The sequence below is a fragment of the Carya illinoinensis genome, chromosome 14 (assembly GCF_018687715.1).
Source record: "Carya illinoinensis cultivar Pawnee chromosome 14, C.illinoinensisPawnee_v1, whole genome shotgun sequence".
Lineage (NCBI taxonomy): Eukaryota > Viridiplantae > Streptophyta > Magnoliopsida > Fagales > Juglandaceae > Carya > Carya illinoinensis.
Window position 1 is genome coordinate 19,603,394 of NC_056765.1, and position 8,243 is coordinate 19,611,636.

Below are 8,243 nucleotides of genomic sequence, written 5' to 3' on the forward strand. Positions count from 1 at the left end.
GAAAACAATGCTCCCAAAAGAAAGGAAAACTCGCACTTGCATCTGTCGAAAAACCAAAGAAAAAGCCCTAGCATCTCCCTCAAAACGAAAAATAAAACTCTCACTACTACGGGCATATCTCTCTCCCTTTTGAAAAAAACAAGAAGCCCCTCGTTTGTGTCACCCATGTCGAAAGCCTGACATTTCCTTCAAAAGCTAAAGTCGTCCGCCTTTTCAGAGTCCAGGACCCTCTTTGTCTTTTTCATTCCTTTTTAGTTGAAGTCCCTTGTTTTTTTTTTTTTTCTTTCTTTCATCAAAATGCAGCTCTATTGCTTGTCGTCCAAAAAAATGCTACATGCAGTTTTCCCCTTTTGGTTCAATGTGTATTAGAACAGCTACAAGATTTATCTTCCATATTTTGTCCTGCATGCATACGCATTTGAGAGAGACTTGGTTAACCCATTGATAAATTGGTCAATTATGTGGTATAAATACTCTTAAATATCTTGGGTTAAAAGAGTTTTATGTGTTAAAATAAGAGTATTAATTGGATAATGTGATTTAACTTTATTTGGCATGTAAAATGTTTTTTTTTTTCTTGTCTTTAATTAAATTCAAATGGGCTCATATAACTTATAATGTTTAAGATTTATCAAGTCTAGAAAGAATTTATCACAAGGGGCCCCACTTACAAGAGCTGAAACCTAAAGCCCATGAAGATAAAAAAGTAAATCAAAGGAAGTGCTGTGGTCCCAAGATGGAAGCATGCCTCTAGGACGCGAGTGTCGGACTTGGGCTAAGAAAATGAAGAAGAGCTGCAGGAGCACGGGCACGCTGGTTGCACGAAGCAAGCCTTTTTATGTTTTTAGTTTTTTATAGTTTTTTTTTTCGTATTTTTTGGTGCTGAGTAGTTTCAGTAGGTAGGTCTTAGTTTTTGTCTTTTTAGAGGCTGGAGTTTTGGGGTTGCAGCTAGCAGACCTAAGGGATACTTTTTATTTTTCCTGTTTTTACTTTTAGGTGAAGATGGCGTAGGGAGTAGCGGAGGGCTCTCTCTGGGTTTTGGTTTTTTCAGTTTTTTTCCAGTTTTTTAGCTATTTTTCATCTTGAACGGTGGAACTCTCTCATTTTTATTTTTATTTCAGTTTTGTTTCTTGTGGCAGCTGTTCAACCTCTAAGGATTCATTTCTTTGGATTAGATAGGAATTTCATTTAAGGATTCATTTCATTTGGTCTGTTAGTGGATTTGGCTTGTTGTTCTTTTCATTTCCTTTGGGCAGCGTGAAGCTTCATTTAATTTTCTTAGTTTTATTTATTTATTTAGTTTTGATTTGTTTTATTTGTTTGAGCTTTGACCGTTTGAATTGCTGGGTATTTTATAGACCATCTATTTTGCATTCTAAGATTTATTCTATGTTGGTATTTTCTTTAATTTTTAATATGATTTTACTTAGATTACTTTTTGTTGCTAGAAATATTATGCGTAGCTAATTTATTAAACTTAGGTTGTGGAATGAGACTTGATTTGTTTTGGGTTCTAGTTTAGTGCAATATTTTGTTGATAAATATTAATTTCACTATGTTACTAGTCGGATTTGATTTAAAAATAGATTGCGACTCTTGTTCTTGATTTGTTGTTGACGTAAGGCACAACAAAATCTTGAAAAATTATCAAGGCTTTCTCTCAGTTGGTTGTTAATGTGTATTTGGCTAGTAAAGTAGAGAATCCCTTAGGAAAATATTGTAAAAACTTGAGCATAACTTTTTATCTTCCGTTTAGCAATGCCTTGATTGGATTGTTAATCGAGAAAATTTTCTAGGACCCGAAACAAAAAGAGTCTCATACCTAACCCAAGTGTTTGTTTTATTGTTTCTTACAAGTTTGATTCACTTGCTACACATTTTCTCTAAGCCTCTTAGTTTTGGTAATTTTAGAATCATAGATTTATTTTTATTTTCAGTTTAATTTGAGTTTGAACTTCTAACACAACCACTAATCATACTCTTAATTCAGCCCACACTTCTTTAGTAAATAATCCACATTTTAGTTCAAAAATTTCTTCTTTTCAAAATTTCTTGTCACCATAAATGTCAATATTTTATCTTGTGATTATAAAATGTTTGCTTAATTCTCATTGTTTCTGTGAATTCGATCTTGGGATTTACCCTTGTATTACTTTGACAGCTTCTACGCTTGGAAGACAAAATTACTTAGACAATATTTTATCGCTTCCCAACCCATGTGCTGCGTAAGTGCTTGGGAAAAACGAAATAGAAATAAAAAGATGAAAAAGATGAAGATGAAGGAAAGGATAACCATTTTGAACCCCATATTTTAATCTTGCTGCCATCTCCCACTCTCTACCTTATCCCCCTCTTTAACAAGATCCCTAGCAGACCAAATACTCATCCACATTAAAGAGGGCAGTGAGCTAAGCTTTGCATACATAAAACTGGAATATCGATAGTATTTTTCTTTAAAAACCATAGCTGCTAAAGACTCATGATTCTTAATTAATCTCCAACCTTGTTTTGCTAGGAGGGTCATGTTGAAACTCTCTGAGTCTCTAAAGCCTAAGCCATCCTTCCTTTTTTGTAATCCCATTTTTTTCAATGAATGCTCTTCCCTTCTTGCTAATTGCCCTACCAGAACTTTGAATAAAGCATATTAATCTCCTGGCATAGCCTTTTGGGTAACTTGAAGACTGACATAGTGTAAGTGGGTATGGCCTGTAAAACTACCTTGATCATAATTTCTTTCCTAGCTTGAGATAAGAAATTATTTTTCCAACCTGTGATTTTCTCCCAAACTCTCTCCTTTAAAACTCTAAAAGTATTGAACTTAGATCTTCCCACTAAAATAGGCAAACCTAAGTACTTCTCGTATCTTCCACAAGCTATGAAGTTGCTGGCTTCCAGAATCACCTTCTTATCCCCATTCCTAGTATTGTTGCTAAAAAATACTGATGTTTTTTCCTTATTTAGAAACTGGCCTGAGGCCTTCTTGTAGGTTTTCAATACCTCTTGAATCTTATTCCATTCTTCTATCTTAGCCCTCCCAAAAAGGATGCAATCATCTGTAAAGAGCAGATGGTTTATGTTAGTTCTACCCTGAACTACTTGCACGTCTCTTGTAACCTTCTGTTTTTCAAAGTAATTCAACAAAATGTTCAAACCTTCAGCACAAAGGATAAAAAGATAGGGTGACAAAGGGTCAGCCTGTCTAAAACTCCTTTCAGGCCAAAATTTGTATCCTGGGATCCTATTTATCAATACTGAGTAGGAAACAGACCTAACATAGCTCATAACCAGCAACCCCCATTTCTTATTAAACCTCAATTTTCTCATCACAGACTCCAAAAAACCCATTCTACCATATCATAGGCCTTTGACATATCAAGTTTAATGGTCATACTCCCCACCTTCCCCCTCTTCCTAGTTTTCATAGAATGAAGTAACTCAAAAACTACCATGATATTATCATTAATCAACCTACCAGGCAGAAAAATACTTTGGGTTGGAGATATGATAATAGAGAGGATCTTTTTAAGCCTATTAGAGATAGTCTTGGAGATTAGCTTATACATTACATTACATAAGCTCATAGGCCTATATTCACTGACCTTCTTTGGTTCTTTGCACTTAGTGATTAGAGCTATATAAGTGTAATTTAGAGAGGATTCCAAAGGATTACAATTTAAAACTGAGAGAGTAGCTTGGCCGACCTTATTAGCAAGTACCCCCAGTGATTCTGATAAAAACATGGACCAAATCCATCTGGTCCAGGAGCTTTTAATGGGGCCATTTGCTTCAAGGCTTCTTCCACCTCCACTCTAGAGAAACTCTTCATCAGAGTGTCATTCATTTCAAAAGAGACATTTTTTTCCATACCCTCCAGGCACTTCTCAATATCCCCATTCTTGGGATTAGTAGACTGAAACAGTTTCTCAAACTAACTTGTAAACGTTGCTTCAATGTCCTTATGTCCCTCAACCCTTCTAGATCTCTCATCTTCCACAGCTCTAATCTAATTTTTTCTTATTCTTTGATTAGCATAAGCATGAAAGTATTTTGAATTCCTATCTCCATGCTTGTATCAATTACATTTAGCTTTTTGTTTCCATTTGAGATTTTCCATCTCTAATAACACATTCAAATCTTCTTTCACTTTCTTTATTTCTGCTGTATTACGGTTGTTCTCTTCTATTTGCAACCTTTATAACAACTTGGTTTTAGCTTCTATTTCCTTATCTCCCCCCAATTTCCTATTCTTACTCCACCTTTGAAGAGCCACCCCACTTTTCTGCAATAAACTTGTCACTAAGCTAGTCTGACTTCCTTCATAAATATTTTTCTTCCATGCCTCCTTTAAGACCCTCTCACAGTCTTCATCAAGGGCTTAACTTGCCTCATATTTAAAAGCTCTATGCCTTCCCCAACTTCTGTTTGTCTGATTTAGTACATGTATATTCAGAGGCTTGTGATCTGAAGAACTAACCACCATAATTTCCACCCACACCTTTTTGTAGATATTCAGCTAGTTAGGGTTTGCCACTATCCTGTCTAATCTTTCCTTTGTGAAAGTGTTATCCTCATGTGAGTTGCTCCATGTAAACTTCTCTCCCTTCCATCCCAGATCATATAAATTTCCTTGTTCATAACTTCCCTAAAAAGCTCCATTTGATTTTCTGGTCTTGCTCTCCCCCTCTCTTCCTAATTTTTCATCATTAGTAAGAATTTCATTGAAATCTTCCACTATACACCAACCAACATCATATGCAGGTTTGAAAGATTTCAACAATGACCATGATTCCTTTCTCTTATTGGTATCTGGTTGCTCATAAAAGCAAGTTAACAACCACATTTTCTCCCCTTCATCTTCTATCCATGCATTTATATGTCTTTGTGAGCAATTAACAATTTCAACCCTCACATTAGAGTTCCAAAATAAAACCAAACCCCATCATTTCCCCACCACTTCTACCACAAAACAACCTTCACAATGTATCCTCCTACTTAACCTATCAAAATTTTTATTTTTTAGACTTGGTTTCCATTACAAAAACTAGAATGAGTTTATTTTTCTCTGCCAAAATGCAGAGCTCTTGAATTGTCCAAGGACTCCTAAACCCTCGGCAGTTCCATCTAAGTAGTTTCATAATACTTGGCAGGGCTGAAACTCAACCACCGTCACTTCTTCAAAACTTTTACATTCCAATTCCTCACTGCCCCTCTTCCCTTTCTTCTCCAGAGTTCCATTCTCACCTATCTCATGACCTTCCCAACCATTTTTCTTTGTTTTGTCACTAATGCAGATTGTAACCACCTTCTTCCCATTAGTTCGAGCTCTTCTCTTCCATTCACCTTTCTTTTTTGGTTGCTCCACCAGCTCAGGACTCCCTCTGCCTTCTACTATCCCCTCCTTCCCAACCTTTTCCACCATATTTTCAAAACTCTCTTCTAAAATTTCCTTACTCCCTTCTGTTGGCAACAACACCCTTCTCTCTTCTTCCTTCCTCTTTTTCCCTACACCCATACTCTCTTTCAACTTTCTACCAATTTGTTCCCCTCTCTACATCCACTACCTCCCACTACTTCTTCCCTTTTCCAGCTTTCTTCTCATTCGTTTCCTTCCTTATTTTTTTGACCCCCCCGGCCCAATCACTCCCTAAATCATCTTTCCCCTCTCCTCTCCTCCATGCATTTTTTCACTCCCCGTTTCCAATTACTCTCTTCCTCCTTCCACCATGAAGCACCACCACAACTCATTGTTTTCTTAATCTGCTTTGCCTTTAGCCACGAGCCTTACTGTTCCTCCTTCCCATCATTATCCCCTTGACCCCCACTACACCCATTCACTCCATGAATGATACATCCACAAGAGAAACATATTTTTGGCAATTTTTCATAACTAAAGGGAGCCCAAAAACTGCACCCTCTCACGTTCACAGTTCTCCTCTAGCAACAGGATGTGTTAGATCCAATAGAAACTGGACTCTTAAGAAATTTCCCCATCCATTCTTGTCCTCCTGCACATCCATCCTTTCAACCTTACCAACCGATCTACCAATTTGTTTAGCCCTCACTTTTGTCATACACGAGATAGGCAAATTATGATTTCTCAACCAAAAACTTTCAGTAAAAAAATTCACTCGATGTAATGGCGTGTACCCCTCAAACTCTTTCAGAACTAACACTTGATCGTCAAACAACCATAGCCTCCCTTCCCATACTCTTTGTTTATCAGCAATACTCTCGAAAATAATGGCAAAAACATTTTGACTTACCTCAGTGAACTTCGTTGCCTTATTGATCCTCCAAACTTTTGACATTGTCGACTCTAACACCTCCTTGCTGATTAGCCTCTGTGAACAAATCTTCCCCCACATGCTCCTCTGCTCCTTATGTATCAACTCAACCGAATAGTCTTCCTAAAGCTCAATGCCAACCTTATGCTCTTCTAGTAACCTGAGCACCTTCCATTTTTCCTCTAGCATTTCTAAATTTTCCATTCTTCCATATTCATCCACCACATAACGACCGTATCTTGCGTATTCCTCCTTGTTAACCACCGTATTCCCTTAAGAATATTCCTCCTTTGCCTTGGCTCAACACCAAGCGAGAATCAAATTCTGTTATAATTGCCTACTCGTGCCACTAATGCACCCCTCTTTTCACCCCTTTTCCAAAGAGAGAAAAGAGAGAAGAATTTTATGAGGATCTCCTTGATTGATTGAGTTTCTTCTATTTTATCCAATGGGTTTTAATGTTTTATCCTCATTTTCTTACTGGCCCACATAAAGTCTTTGGCAGTCTCAAAATACCCATACGTTGGAATTGTCTGGAAAACTGTCAACAACCTTTTGGCATTGCTTAGCTTCCATATGATCTTATAAAAAAAAATTTATTTATCATCCTCAAATCATATAATATACTACACATAATTTTTATTTTTTATTTTTTATTTTTTTCTCTTACCAATTGTGTGTTGTATGGATGATGAGTAGAAGAAATCAATTAGTCTATGTAGAATAAAATAATAAAAATAAGTGTGATGTGTGGTATATGTAAATGATGAGTAGCAAAGCTCGATCTTATAATTGATCTTTTGAAATTCCAGATTTGAGCTCTACCAATCATTGGGGGTAGACCTAAAAACTTCTTATAAAGTCTCCAGTTCATTTCACTTTTGCCTATTTTAGTATCAATGCTTGCAACTTCATGTTGGTGTTTCTACTAAAATGGAGAGATATTTTATCTCTACTCAATTGATCATTGTCTAGAGGGCTCATCATATTTAGTTAGAAGTCCTTGCAACTGACTCCACTCAAGAAAGTTTGTCTTGATGAAATTGGCAAAGGACAATGCTAGGCCGCCCAGTTTGTATGCCCCTTGTGTATTTGGATTTTTTTTTTAAATATATTTTTAACATCTTTAACCATTAAGAAAAAATACACATTTTTACTAATAGTCACTTTCTTAATTTTTAAGTAAAAAAAAATAGCTGAATGATCAAATCCAATGATATAAGCTGGGTGATTGACTATCATTTTCCAATCAACAAATAATATACGTGTAACTCCAATCCCATATTTAGCAATTCGACAATAGACAACTTAACAATTCCGAGTATAGTATAAACAAAGGAAAATGATACACATATAACTATTTTCACAATCCTTCACACAGTCTTATTTTATATGAGGGACATTTTTGTAAAAATAACTTATAAAAGTAATATCGTTTTGTAGAAATATTTTTAATTTAAAACATAGTTATATAAAGAATTCTTAAAAAAGATTGTCCGTATATCATTATTCATAAATAAATAAAGAGATCAAGATTTCCGTTTACAGATAGGTTTAAGTTTAGTTGAGCTCACCATTAATAGACTTGAATAAGATATCGATGTAATCCACTTCATTATGAGATTTATCAGTATTGTATTAAGAATAATGTTATACATAGTTTTTGGGTATGTAAGACTTACACACTATTTAAAAAAAAATTTAAGATTCATTATTAAAAAGAATAATTTTTTCATATAAATTCTAAATTTATCTACTTTTATAAAAAAGAGTGCACAGAACTTACACACTTTATAATTGTAAATATCATTTCTTTTTTATTAATACCCATTGCATTCCACCTTATGATATGCCTGATTATATAAAAAAAATAAGTTGAGAAAAAAAATTATATAAAAAAATAAAATAATTATTCAATCCTACACTATAAGTCTATTTTTATTTTTTTATTTTTTTATC